Here is a 13,908-nt window from a genome sequence, read left to right as displayed (position 1 = left end):
TCACACACACACACACACACACACACACACACACACACAGAGTTTGTCAAGTTTTACTACAAATTATGTTGTAAATTCTGTTGTTATAAAGTAAATTTGGAAAAAAATTGACATCACTTAATATCGAGTACTTCTGTTCATTGATAGTGTATAGCTCTCCCTTTATTGTAAACTTGTTTAATGTCAATGAAGTTTATACATTTTAATGTAAATATTTCATAATATTTTGATAGATTTATTCCTAGGTGTATACTTTTATACTATTTTAAATGTTGATTTTCCTTTTATTTCTAATTCATTGAGCTTGTATGCAGACATATGTGGCTAACAATTAAGTTCGCGAACTTGCCACTATGCACTCACATGGGCAGCACTGTACAAATAGCTCAGTAAAGTTTCATAACCTTGGTATATCAGTGTCTCACAGCTGTGCCCATGTAGACCTGTGGCGGTGTCTTGCTGAGTGACATTCATTATTGTTGCATGTTTTTGTGTGCCATCCTGAGAATGAGCATTAAATTTCTTGTTGAACCTGGTATGAGTGGAACTAAAATCAAGGACATGTTAGTCCAAGTTTATGGACATAACCCTGTGAGGATAAGGGCAGTGTACAAATGGATTAAACATTTTTTTGAGGGGGAGAACATGTCACTGATGAATAGAGGTTAGGGCGGCCAGTAACAAGCAGAACTAACGAAAACATTGCAAAAATTCATCGAACTGTACGTCAAAATAGTCAGCTTACTGTGAGAAGCATAGCAGACTAAGTAAACATTGATAGAGAAGCAGTTAGGAAAATCTTAACTGAAAATCTTGGCATGAGAAAAGTGTGTGTAAAAATGGTCCCGAAGGAGCTCACCAATGAACAAAGGCAAAGGAGACTCAAAGTTTGCCAAGACCTTTTGAAGAGGCAAGATAATGTTTTGGGCCGTGTTATCACTGGTGATGAAACATGGGTGTGCCAATATGACCCTGAAACAAAGCGTCAAAGTGCACAATGGAAGTCAGCCAATTCTCCACAACCAAAAAAGTTCCGTCAGTCCAAAACAAGTCAAAATGATGTTGCTAACTTTTTTTCACATGAAAGGGATTTTTCATTATGAATTTGTACCAACAGGACACACAGTTACCAAGTTTACTATTTGGAAGTGCTGAAAAGGCCACGTGAAATACATGAAAATGACCTGAACTTTTCACCAACAATTCATGGCTCTTGCACCACAACAATGCACCAACTCACACAGCACTGTCTGTGAGGGACTTTTTAGCCAGTAAACAAATAACTGTATTGGAACACCCTCCCTACTCATCTGATCTAGCCCCCAATGACTTCTTTCTTTACGTGAATATAAAGGAACTATCGAAAGGAAGACATTCGGATGATATTCAGGACATCGAGGATAATACAATGGCAGCTCTGATGGCCATTCCAGAAAAAGCGTTCCAAAATTACTTTGAAGGGTGGACTAGGCACTGGCATCAGTGCATATCTTCCTAAGGGGCATATTTCGAAGCTGACCATAGTGATATTGAGCAATGATGTCCGTAACACTTTTCCCAGGGTGAGTTCATGAACCTAATTGTCAGACATTGTACAGTTTATTTTTAGATCTTGATTGTAAATCCTGTATACTTGACAATACTGATAATGTTACGTGTGTATACATACACACACATTTTTTTTCTTGGCTACTAGACTATTTAGATTCTCTATTAACATTAAATAGAAATGGTGTAAGTAGGAATCCTTGACTTTTTCCCAATCTCTAAGAAAAAAAAACTCAATATTTAAATATTACCTTTTTTCTAAGTTTCTCTCATATAACTTTTATCATGTTGAGGAAGTTGCATGGCATTCTAATTTATAGAGAAATTTTATCATGAATGGATTACAAATTTCATCGTATGCCTTTTCTATATAATTTTCCATTGAATTTAAAACATTAAAGTGACCTTGAATTCCTGTGATAAACACAACTCAACATGATATAATAGTACTTGCCTTTGCTACTTCATTTGCTTTGTTTATATTTTGTTTAGTGTTTATGGAAAAATACCGGCTTGCAATTTTCTTGTGTTATTCCTATAGTTTGAGTCAAGATTAGACTGGGTTCATATAATGAATTACAAAATGTTCATACTTTATCTCTGATGTATTTTTACATATTATAGATAATATGCCTTCCTTAAATGATTGGTGGAACCATCAAATTAGGAGGTACATTTTTGAAAAGTTTTTTTATTTGTTTGATTACACATACAAAATTTATTTAATAGTCCTAGAATTATTCCAGTTTTATATTTTTATTTGTGTTAGTTTTGGTAAATTATATTTTTATTTTATTTACATTTTCTAATTTTTGACTTAAAATTGTTCATAATCCCCTTAGGTTGTTGGTTTGTTTAACATTTGCAACATCTCTAGCAATATTTCCTTTGTCTCTTCTGATCTTGGTTACTTGAACTTTCTCTCACATTTGTATAGCTCACTCATGCTAAAATGATCTCATTTTACATGTCATCCTTGCGCAGGGGCCATGATAATCTTCTCTGTATCGTTCCAATTTTAGTATATGTGCTGCCGAAGCGAGCACTAAAATGATCTCATTTTAATTAGACATTCAAAAAAGAAATTTTGTGAAACTTTCCATTGCATATTTTCCATTTTATTAATAAGTATTATCTATGATTTTTCTCCCTTGGACATTTACTTTGCTATTTTTCTAAATTCTGGGCTGGTATCTAAGCTCATTAATATTTATATATTTTTTTATTTTTCTCATCATATTTAATATTTTTAATTCACCCCACAATTTTATTATATATTATTTTCACTCACCTTTAATTGAAATGACTTAATTTTTTAATCCTTTTTGTTTTGCTTTTCAGATTGATTGCGTGCCACTTTTCTGTACAATGATGTAGAATTTGTATAGTGTTTATTATTTAAAGGTACCACAGTTACTACAACATGCATAACTCTTCCAATACATTCCTGCACATTGTTATTGTATTATTAATCCAGTTACATACTCTTAATTATGCCTCAATACTTACCAGTAAATCTAGACCTGTTTGCTTGATTTTAAACTTCCAGTCTGGCTCTAACTTTTTCAGTTTTATCTACCACAATTTTTTTTAATGCTCCATTATTCTAAACTCCTCACTACTACTCCCTCTTTGCATTGTTTCTCACTCTTCATTCCACCTGGACTATTCTTCTTTAATATCTATTTGTAGTAACCTGATAGTCTGCAGTCTCCGGTTCACATAATGTCAATTTCTCACAAGTTTTCCAGGCCTTTCCAATCAAAATCTTGGTTTTCCTGCCTTTCAACTTCTAGGCATTGCATGTGTCACTCAATTTCAATCTTAAATAAACTTCATTTGACTACATGTCATTTCTGTTCTCCTGGAGAATATCCATGCACTTAAATGACAATATTCTTTTATCATCTTTTGGTTTTTCATCATGTTTGACAAGTTGCCTTGTATGTAACAAATACAGTAGAAATGCAGAAAATTGGTTGAATAAATGAACAAATGAGTAAATGAACTGGATGGCATAGGCTGATGCTACATTGTCCTTGGCTGGTTGGAAATTGGCATCCATTCAGTAAGACACTCTTGTTTCCACAACAAAGTAGCATCCTTCTTATAGTAGATAGTCAGTGATTGATCCTATTAGATTGTAAAAGCACCTGTTTCTCTTTTAATATATTTTCAGTGCATATCAAGCATGCTTGATAATGCAGGGTTTAATTTTTCTAAATTGGTTGGAGTCTACTGAAATAATAAATGAGGCAATTTTGTCTTCAAAGACAATGGACTTTAATGAGAATATTTTTGTATCTGGCAATTTGCAGCCATAATTTATTTATAGCAAGGCTTATGATTCATCATTACAATTTCTTTCAAATTCAGTGAGAAAAATTATCTCTGTGAGTACAAGTGTGTTATTCTGGCAGCTGTTCTTCACTAGCTGGTATTTTCTGCAAGCTCTAAACTTAACATTAGCAGCTTTCAGCTTCATTTTTCTTTGTTTACATTTGGAATATGTTCACCATATAAAAACAATCTCATCACAATGCAAGGAAGATATAAATGTAGTTGTAATAGGGCCTGTTAGCATATTCTAGTCTTCTTTGATCCAAGGTGAGCATGTTGGTGGCAGAAATCATTTTTACCCCATGGTGGGAATCTATAAACACAAATGAGATCAAATCATTTTCCCAAAAGGCTCATTGTACTCAAATGGTTTCTCTAGAAACATTTGCTTTGCAAAGATTTAGCCACTTCTCAAAGGTTCTAAAGAATGACATTTTTTATTTTATTTTATTTTATTTTATTTTTTAAGAAAGTGTAATCTCTAGGTGCTGGGGAAGGGATAGGTTTACATAATTGCAACGCTATTGTAGCATTTTTAACCAATTTCAATATCTGTTTTTTACTTTCATTCTCTGTGTTCATTTTGTTACAGATCCATCATGTATCTGTAAGACAATTAAGGAATGGAAGAACACCTAGATATTGGCTGACTACTTGAAACTTCATAGCTGCATACAGTCGCCTGGGGGACATGGAAAGACCCTGGCATAAAATAGGAGATTAAAGATTTGGGTGGCTATTCAACTTGCTCCCTCTTCTTGCAAAAATATTTGGCTAAAATGAATTCCAGTATGTTCAGGTCATATTAATTCCCATATCAGTTTGTCGTACATTAATTATTACCACACACACACACATAGTCACACTCCTTTGTCTCATTTGTATGGAAATCAATTCTTCCAAATGCTAAACAGAAAAGTCAGGACTTGCCTGAGGAGATGAGTCTGGTATCAGACACCCTGTGCAATATGGAGAAGAGGTAGAATAGATGCTGAGAAGAGACATGCCAAAACAAAGATTTAGGGTTGGAATTTCAGCATCAGATGAAAAACAATCAAACAAACACAGACAAATGCAAACATGAGACAGAAAGTCACCATAGTTTGTGGAATGCATGTCTGTCTGACGATAAACAAAAAATAGATGTACATTGTCCCTTGAGATAATGTCCATCATAGATAGACAACCTGGAGTAGAAGGAATAAAATGTGCTTTGGAGTTGGGCAAAATTTCCCATTGTAGAAATACTATTTCTTAGTGTTGACAAATCACTTCATCTCTCTGAACCTCAGTGTCTTCTTTTGTTAAATGGAGTTAATAAAAACCTATATCATAAACTAATGAGATAATTAATGGAAATGACAGGTAGAAAGTGATTGGCATATTGAAGGCATTCAATAGTATTAGTTCCATCTCCTATTTGTTACTGTTCAGTTTCCCATTAGGAACTATAGAACTCAATTGCATTGAAAAATCCTTGGATATACTGTGTTTCCCCAAAAATGAGACCTAGCCGTACAATCATCTCTAATGCATCTTTTGGAGCAAAAATTAATATAAGACCCAGTATTATATTATATTATACTGTGTTGTATTATATTATATTATTATATTATATTATATTATATTATATTATATTATATTATATTATACTATACTATACTATACTATATTATATTATATTATATTATATTATATTATATTACATTATACTGGGTCTTATAGTAAAATAAGACAGGGTCTTATACTAATTTTTGCTCCAAAAGACGCATTAGAGCTGATTGTCTGGTCAGGTCTTATTTTCGGGGAAGCACAGTAGGATGGCTTCAGTACGCAATGTGGAAGGTGTTATTAGGTTGGTGCAAGAGTAATTGCGGTGTTTGCAATTATTTTTAACCTTTTAAACCTCAATTACTTTGCACCAACCTAATGAACTGATAAGTTTTAAGACCTTCCCACCATTGTACTATAGGCCTTTCACACAAGAAACATTTTGAGCTGTGTTGTGTCCGTCCTTAGTTTTAATGATCCACTGCCTCCTTAAAACCTGGTTCCATTATTTACCTTCACTATCCTAGCTCTGTCTTTAAAGTTCGATTTTACGTCGGTTTCTAAGTTTCAATCTGATATTAGTGCTTTTACTTTCTCATTGTCTCCTGATTGAGATACACTTGTTTCTCCTTTCCTCACTGCCAGCCCTTAAGAATCCCTGGATGTCTTGATTTCTCCAAGTTAAGGTATATTTCTGTAATCAAATATGGCAAATTTGAATATCCTTGGTGGTAGACAGTAACCTCAGATTCAACTTGGAAATTATAGTTCTCCCATATTAAATTTATTATTAAGTTAAACATTATTGAGTGTCAAAAAAGTGATGGATATTGTGGAAGATATGGAAATGTAAAAGACAGGTGATGCTTTCATGAAATTAATATTCTAGTTGGTCAGGTAGGACGTTCAAAGACTTTTGAAAACAAGTGAATATGTCTGAATAGTATTAATGTAATTTGTGGCCAGAGTCATTGAGAGAGGTAGAGCCTGAGTGGGTCCTAGATGAAAGGCAAGCATCAACATTCATGAATGAGAAGTACCCAGGAAGATGGAGTAATTGTGAGCAGATGATCATAAGCATTAAAGTAGGAATTACTATTGCATGTCTAGGGTGAAGACACATCACCTCTGGGTGCATTTTTTCCTGAGAGTAGTTCACATAGGGCCATGATTCTTGAAGACAGTCTCTTTGAAATCTACGTTTTGCTAGACTATTTGGCAATAGATTAACACTCAAAAATTATTAGATTTTCATCTAAAAATTACCAAATAAAAGTTCAAAAGAGACATTGGCATACATACCACTCTTTCTGGGATGGAAATTAAGATGGTATAAAGGTGATTTAAGAGGTAAATGTCATTGATGTCTATGCAAATTAGAGTAACTTTATTTTTTGAAACGACCAATGATGCAGGATAGAACTGGCCATATTGAAATAATTATGTGTGGATATCCAGTTTTCCAAAGCCATTTGTAAACAGTCTCTCATTTCCCCATTGTGCATTCTTGATATTCTTTGAAAGATCGGTTGACAGTATATCCATGGATTTATTTATGGGCTCTATTCTGTTTCATTGGTCTAGTTGTCTGTTTTATGCTAGTACCATACTGTTATAATTACTATAGCTTTGTAATATATTTTAAAATCAGGAAATGTGATACCTTCATCTTGGTTCTTTATCAAGATTACTTAGGCTACTCGGGTCTTTTGTGGTGCCACATGGATTTTAGGATTCTTTTTTACAGTTTTGTAAAAAATGTTATTGAGTTTTTGATAGGGATTATACTGATTCTATAGGTAGCTTTGGGTATTATGGCATTGTAACAATACTAAGTCTTCCCACCTATGCACACAAGATGACTTTCCACTTATTTCTGCATTCTTTCATTTCCTTCATCAGTGTTTTGTACTTTTCAGTGTACAAGTGTTTCACCTCATTGGTTAAGTTTATTCCTTAGTATTTTACTATTTTGACACTATTAATTCTCTTTTTGGATAGTTCATTGTTGGTATGTAGACATGGAACTAATTTTTGCATGTTGACTTTGTATCTTGCAACTTTACTGAATTTGTTTATTAGTTCTAAAAGGTTTTGGGGAAGTCTTTAGGGTTTTCTACATATATGATCATGTCTTCTGCAAACAGAGATAATTTACTTCTTCCATTCCAATATGGATTCCTTTTATTTCTTTTCCTTGCCTAATATCTCTGGCTAGGACTTCCAGTACTATGTTGAAGAAAAGTGGTGAGAGTGGGCATCCGTGCTTTGCTTCTGATCAGAGGAAAGCTTTCAGCTTTTTGCTGTTGATTATGATGTTAACTGTAGGCTTTTTATATATGGCATTTACCATGCTGAGGTAAATTCCTTCTATTCCTAATTTGTTTCCAGTCTTTATCATCAAAAGGTGTTGTATTTTGTCAAAGTATTTTTCTGCATCTATTGAGATGACCATATAATTTTTATCTTTCATTCTGTTAATGTGATGTATCACATTAATTGATTTTTTTTTATGTTGAGTCATCCTTGCTTCCCAAGGATCACTCCCACATGTTTGTGGCATATGATCCTCTCTTCAGCAAATGGTGTTGGGAAAACTGGATAGCCACATGGAAAAGGATGAAATTGTACCTTTATCTTATGCCATACAAAAAATAAATAAATAAATAAATAAAATCAATTCAAAATTGATTAAATATTTAAATATTAGGACTGAAACTGTAAGATTCCTAGAAGGAAACATAGAAAAAAAGCTTCATGACATTAGTTTTAGCAATGATTTATTCGATATGTCACAAAAAGCACAAGTGACAAAAGCAAAAATAGACAAGTGGGAACTAAAAAGCTTCTGCACAGCAAAGAAAATTAATGGAGTGAAAAAGCAACCTACAGAATAAGAGAAAACAGTTGTAAACCATATATCTGTTTAAGGATTTAATATCCGAAAAATATAAGAAACTCCTACAATTCAATATTTAAAAAACAAACAAACACATAACTGGATTAAAACTGGGCAAAGAACTTGAATAAAAACTTCTTTAAAGAAGACATATAAGTTATTAACAGGTATATGAAAAGATGCTCAACATCATTAATAATCAGGGAAATGCAAATCAAAAACATGAGGTATCACCTCACACCAATTAGAATGGCTATTGTTTTTAAAAAATCTAACAAATAACAAGGGTCCTTGGGATCCTTGTATACCATTGATGGAAATATAAATTGGTATAGCCCTATTATGAACAACAGTATATAGGTTCCAAAAAAATTAAAAAATAGAACTACTACATTATTCATTATTCCCACTTTGGGGTATTTATCCAAAAGAATTGATGTTATTCAATATGTAAATATCTCTTTGAGTTCCTGCCAGCAAAATCAGAACATTTCAGATTTTGATCAATTTATCTTTGATAACACTATTCTCAGAGGCAGGTAATTCATTAGTCTGATGGTATTCATTTTTCCCTTTTATTGCCAAGCTTACTGTGTTTGAGCGAGAGGATGGGATATGGGGATCATATATAACACATAATTTGAATCATGGTTCATCTAAAGCATCTATGATGTCCAGTGACCACTGTTATTTCTACAAATGTACATGGGACACAGATGAACAGACATGAATGAACAAAAATCGTAAGATCATCTTGCCATAATAATCAAAGTCAATCTCTCAATATTTCAGTAAATTATTAGTTTTAGCCTTCTTCTTGTCTTATCTTTCATTCCCACCCTTTTCTCAATAGCAGTTCTAACAAGATGAATGGCAAAGTATGGGAGAAAAGAAGAAACCTCAGTCATTTTCTCAAATAAGATTTTGGTTAAAATGATTGTTGAAGATGAAGATCTGTAGTTTACACGTCAATGTAATGTATTTATCAGCTCCTCTCTAACATTGTCACTGATAGCTGAGAGTTGTTCAATAAAAAGATTGGAATTCAGAGGTATAAAGTAGTAGGAAATGAGTACATGACTTATCAGAAAGGCAGAGAGCAGTGGAAATACATGGGCTGCAACGAAAGAAAGATGGCACTGGGGACTGAACATTACTGAGGTAGACATGAAAAATGATATGGCAATGATTAATAAAATAAAGTAATCTCTCCTGACACCCAGGGAAACAAGGATTTCTTGGGAAAATTTGAGCCTTAGATGAGAACAAGATAAACATGTATTGATTCATTTGTTATATATTTAGTGATTTCCTGCTATGTACTAGACAGTGTGCTATGCACTAAAGATACAAGGAATAACAATATAAGCATGGACCTTCATGGAGCTTGTAAATTTAGAAACATAATGATTACTGTATGTCCACACTAGTTGTCTGAAACACATTCTCTCATTTACTTTGTGTCAGGAATATTTACATCATACTTCATGACATAATAGGAGTAACAGAAAGGAATAATAATCTCTATAATTAACAACAAGGGAAGTTCTTTGGAGGGAAAAATCTTATCTAGGTGTTACATCTGTAGTAATTTGAAAGAGCTTTAAATCTGCCTCTAATCATTTATTCATTTTATTAAAAAGACATAAAAATTTTAAAGGGTTTAAGAAAAATATTTATAAAGTATTACTTTTTATTTACATATAAGTTATCGAATTGGGACCATATGAATTTATATCTAGTCAAATGGATTCCTTAAGCCTCTTTCGGCAGAACAGTAATGATAAATATTGGTCGTGGAGTTAATGTAGATAATTGCCCACTTCAGCTACTACTGCTAACAGATAAATCCCTAGTAAAGAAATTATTGCAGTCAAGAGCATAATCACCATGCCCCAGGGACCTTAAAAGTCTTAATCAAAATAGTTTTTATGTAATTTTTAACAATTTTCTTTACTATCTGAAAAGTAGTGATCATGATCTATTGAAGACATATTTTATTTTTAATCTTTCAAACATGTAACTCTGTGTGCTAGCTGCTCTTTATTCATTTTTCAAATATTAGCTCCTTTGATTCATGTAAAATTCCCTGTGACGGGTGCTCTTTTTCCTCCACTTTGCAGAAAAAGATACTGAGAAACCAGTGTGGTTAAGTAATTTCTCCAAAATAGTGCAGCCAAGTTGCAGATCTGGATTTGCACTAAGGCATTCTGACTCTTAATCAGTATTCCTAAATGTTACCTGTCCCATATCCAAGTTAAATTACTCTGTCTGTTTGTATATATTTTTGCTATTGTGTTTTAAGAAAATCATTAAGTGGGGGCATTTTAATGACACAATGTTTGGAGGGGCCTTGCAATTGGTTTGCTTTCATAATAGATGAAATCACCAACAATTTTCAAGCTGGTTAACAATAAAGTGTGTTTCTTTATATTGTAGTCTACCTTCTAATTCTGGGGCTATAATAACTTGCAGGATACTCATAGGAAATGTGTTTCCCCTTAAAAATAGAAGGTACAGGTTAACAGCTCAAGATTTTGTGATAATAAAGATCCCTGTTTCCTGCCAGTTCTTTGAGTTTCTGCTCTTGCTCACAGCCGCAGCCGCCCTGTAGCTATTAAGTCATAGAGAGATGGGGAAATCATAGATACCATGGAATTCTAGAACCATGCACAAGTTGGAGCGATCAGATATAGAACTCAAAACATTCCGGAGCAAGCAGATCTGCAGAAAGGAAATGGTTACATTTATGAGGACAACCCTGACATCTCTGAGGAAGTGGAAGACTTTCTCTCTCTGCTGGAATGAGTCAAGTAGATCCAGATTTATTTGCTAAATTCTAAGATTAGATATATGTGTGGTATATGGCTTCATTCCAAGGCACTAGCATCTATTGATTTATAAATGATCTGGAAATATATAGACATAAATGAGCATCTGGAAATGAAGGATATAAATCAGTGAAGGTTTGTGTCATAGGAGCCAAGGGAAGAGAATGTTTCAAGGAGGGACAGTCAAGAGCATAAAATAGTCCTCAGAGATAAAGAATTAAAATTGTCCATTTGATTTTATACAAGTTTGTTTTGATTTTTTTTGAATTCTAATATTTTTCTTTCATCAGAAATCTGCTTATGCAACATTAACAGTTTTAATAACTGGAGCAAATGTAAAATTCCTATTTATAGGAAAATTATCTAACATTGTTATACAGTAAGTTGAGTATCTGCTTCAGAGAACAAGCAGGGGCATTAGGACAGCTACGTCATGGCCCTCAATCTCTACCAACACTTTGGGGCTTGTGTGGGATTCTGTGTGATGGTTGATTGATTATTGCCAGTTTCCCTGGGAGCTTGTATTTGGATATCATCAGTTTTGAATAGCAGATTCTACAGAGTAACCCTCTAGGAATGTCTCCTAAGGAGCAGGTGAGCTCACCATGAGACACGAGACAGTTAGCAGAAGAGAACTGATACCTAATGTCATTTTACTGTAAAGTGCTTTGCATATACATTGGGAGGGATGTGTTAAGTGCAACATCTAGAGTTCGGCATGGACAGTATTATCAATATGTACATAATGTACCGTGCTGTGTCATACCTTAGTACATGTGCATAGCTATTTTCCTCTGCTTGATATGCAGCCTCTTGTCTACCTTTTATGTGTCAAAAATTAACTGTATTTCCACTACTGAGAAGCATCTCCTGGTCTCAAAGACAGGATTAGGAATCTGATTATTTTCTCATAGTAGAATCAGACCCATTGGTTTCCAAAATAGATTATGAACTCTTTTAAGGCAAACATTGTATTATTCATCGTTTTGTCCTAATCTACTGCTTGATACACATTATACATCTTAGTAACTATTGTTTAACTGAACTAACCTCCTGAGATGTGATAGCTGCCTATCACATTTGGAGGCAGCTTCAGAAATGGTTCTCAGTGACTCTCACCTTCTCAGAGTCATACCCTTGTGTGGGCTGGACCAAGTAACTTGACTCTACAAAATAAAATACAGCAAAATAAATGGGATGCTTCTCATATTAGCTTTCAAGGACCTGGGATTCTATATTGCTCATACTTCCTCTCTTGCCCTCTTGTTTGCAAAACTCTGATGCTGTGGAAAAGGCCACAGGGAAAGGTACTAAATAAGGGTGGTCTCGGGTCACCAGCCAATGAGGAACTGAAACCCTCAGTCTACTGGCTCATGAGGATGTAAATTCTGTCACCAACTTGTAAATAATGGAAGACTATCAACCCCCATTAAAGCCTTAAGATGACCGCAGCACAGAATGACACTTAATTACAGCTTTGTGAAAAAAGTGCGTAGCCAGAGGACCTAAAGATAATAAATGCTGTTGTTTTAAGCCACTAAGCTTTGGAGTATTTGTTATATAGCAACAGCTCAATTATCCAATCAAGCCAAAAGCCTAAGGTAGACCCCAAAATTATTCATTTGATTAGACAGGAGATATCAGTCAACTGATGTGTTCTGTGCAAGACCTGGAAAGTGAAACTTTCCAAAGAGGAGACTTCAGAGGCATCCAGATACAATAGTAAACTATAGCAAAAGAGGGTCCATGTCTCTGTAGAAACAAAATGTATTCTCGCATTTGAATTTTTATGTTCTTGAGAATTGATTAGAGAATGTGCCATAGGAGTAGAGATCAATAATTTTTTCTCACCAGATATCAATATTTAGAACTGTTTTTTTAAAACAATAATGTGTTAAGTGAGGCACAGAGAGTCTGAGCAATTCTTCTGAGGTTAGATGACAAGAGTTATATAATCAAGAAATATAACACACCTCTGTATGATTCTCAAATTTAGGCCCTTTCTACTACTGTACTAGGCTGTCAGAACCTACATCAATTCCATTCCTCCAAGAAAGAAAAGGTAATATGTGCTTATAGCCTAAATTGATCTATAAATGATTCAACTAGAATCCTGTGCCGCTAACATTAATATCTGAGATTCTACTTATTCTAGAATTATACAAGGAAAAAGACTGAATAATAAGACTTGATTTTAGAGATAGAGACAAAATTACATGCAGAAGAAATTGCTCTGTAGGTTATGATATAGCTGAAGTGCAGCTTTGAGTTTCAGCTTGATGGCCTTTTGTATCATGTTTCCTTGGTACAATGTAGAGAGATGAGAGGAACAAAACTCAAAATAGATCCAAATAGACCTCTTAAAGATAAGGAACAAAAAAATCGACATGGGAAGTGATGGTGACATGTCATTGAACACATTCCATGAAAAACATACTGGAAAAACAGCAGATATTCAATGGTCTAAATGACATTTGCTGAAGCAGAACATACACTCATAAATATAAATGATGATACAAAGTTAATATTGTGACAAAAAATAACATTGGCATCGAACTTATTATATTTATGTATCTGTACAAGATTTTCCCATATTCACAAGAACCCTCTGACATATGACTTATATTTTCCGTTTTACAGATGAGCAAGCTAAAGCTTGGAGAGGTCTCATAAATTACAAAAGTATCTATGCAAAACCCAATTACATGATATAATAAAAGAGGTACAGGATTTTAGGGC

General features: G+C 33.9%; 1 non-coding gene across 1 annotated transcript; it reads right to left on the bottom strand.

The window, feature by feature from the left end:
- Nucleotides 1-2,488: 2,488 nt before the first annotated feature.
- On the bottom strand, nucleotides 2,489-2,594 carry LOC117029532 (U6 spliceosomal RNA). Its single transcript, XR_004424268.1, has one exon. It is a non-coding gene; the product is annotated as a U6 spliceosomal RNA (small nuclear RNA).
- Between the last annotated feature and the right edge of the window lie 11,314 nt (nucleotides 2,595-13,908).

The sequence above is a fragment of the Rhinolophus ferrumequinum genome, chromosome 10 (assembly GCF_004115265.2).
Source record: "Rhinolophus ferrumequinum isolate MPI-CBG mRhiFer1 chromosome 10, mRhiFer1_v1.p, whole genome shotgun sequence".
Taxonomy (NCBI): domain Eukaryota; kingdom Metazoa; phylum Chordata; class Mammalia; order Chiroptera; family Rhinolophidae; genus Rhinolophus; species Rhinolophus ferrumequinum.
The sequence above is the reverse complement of the archived record's forward strand: the minus strand, read 5'-3'. Positions and strand labels throughout refer to the sequence as shown.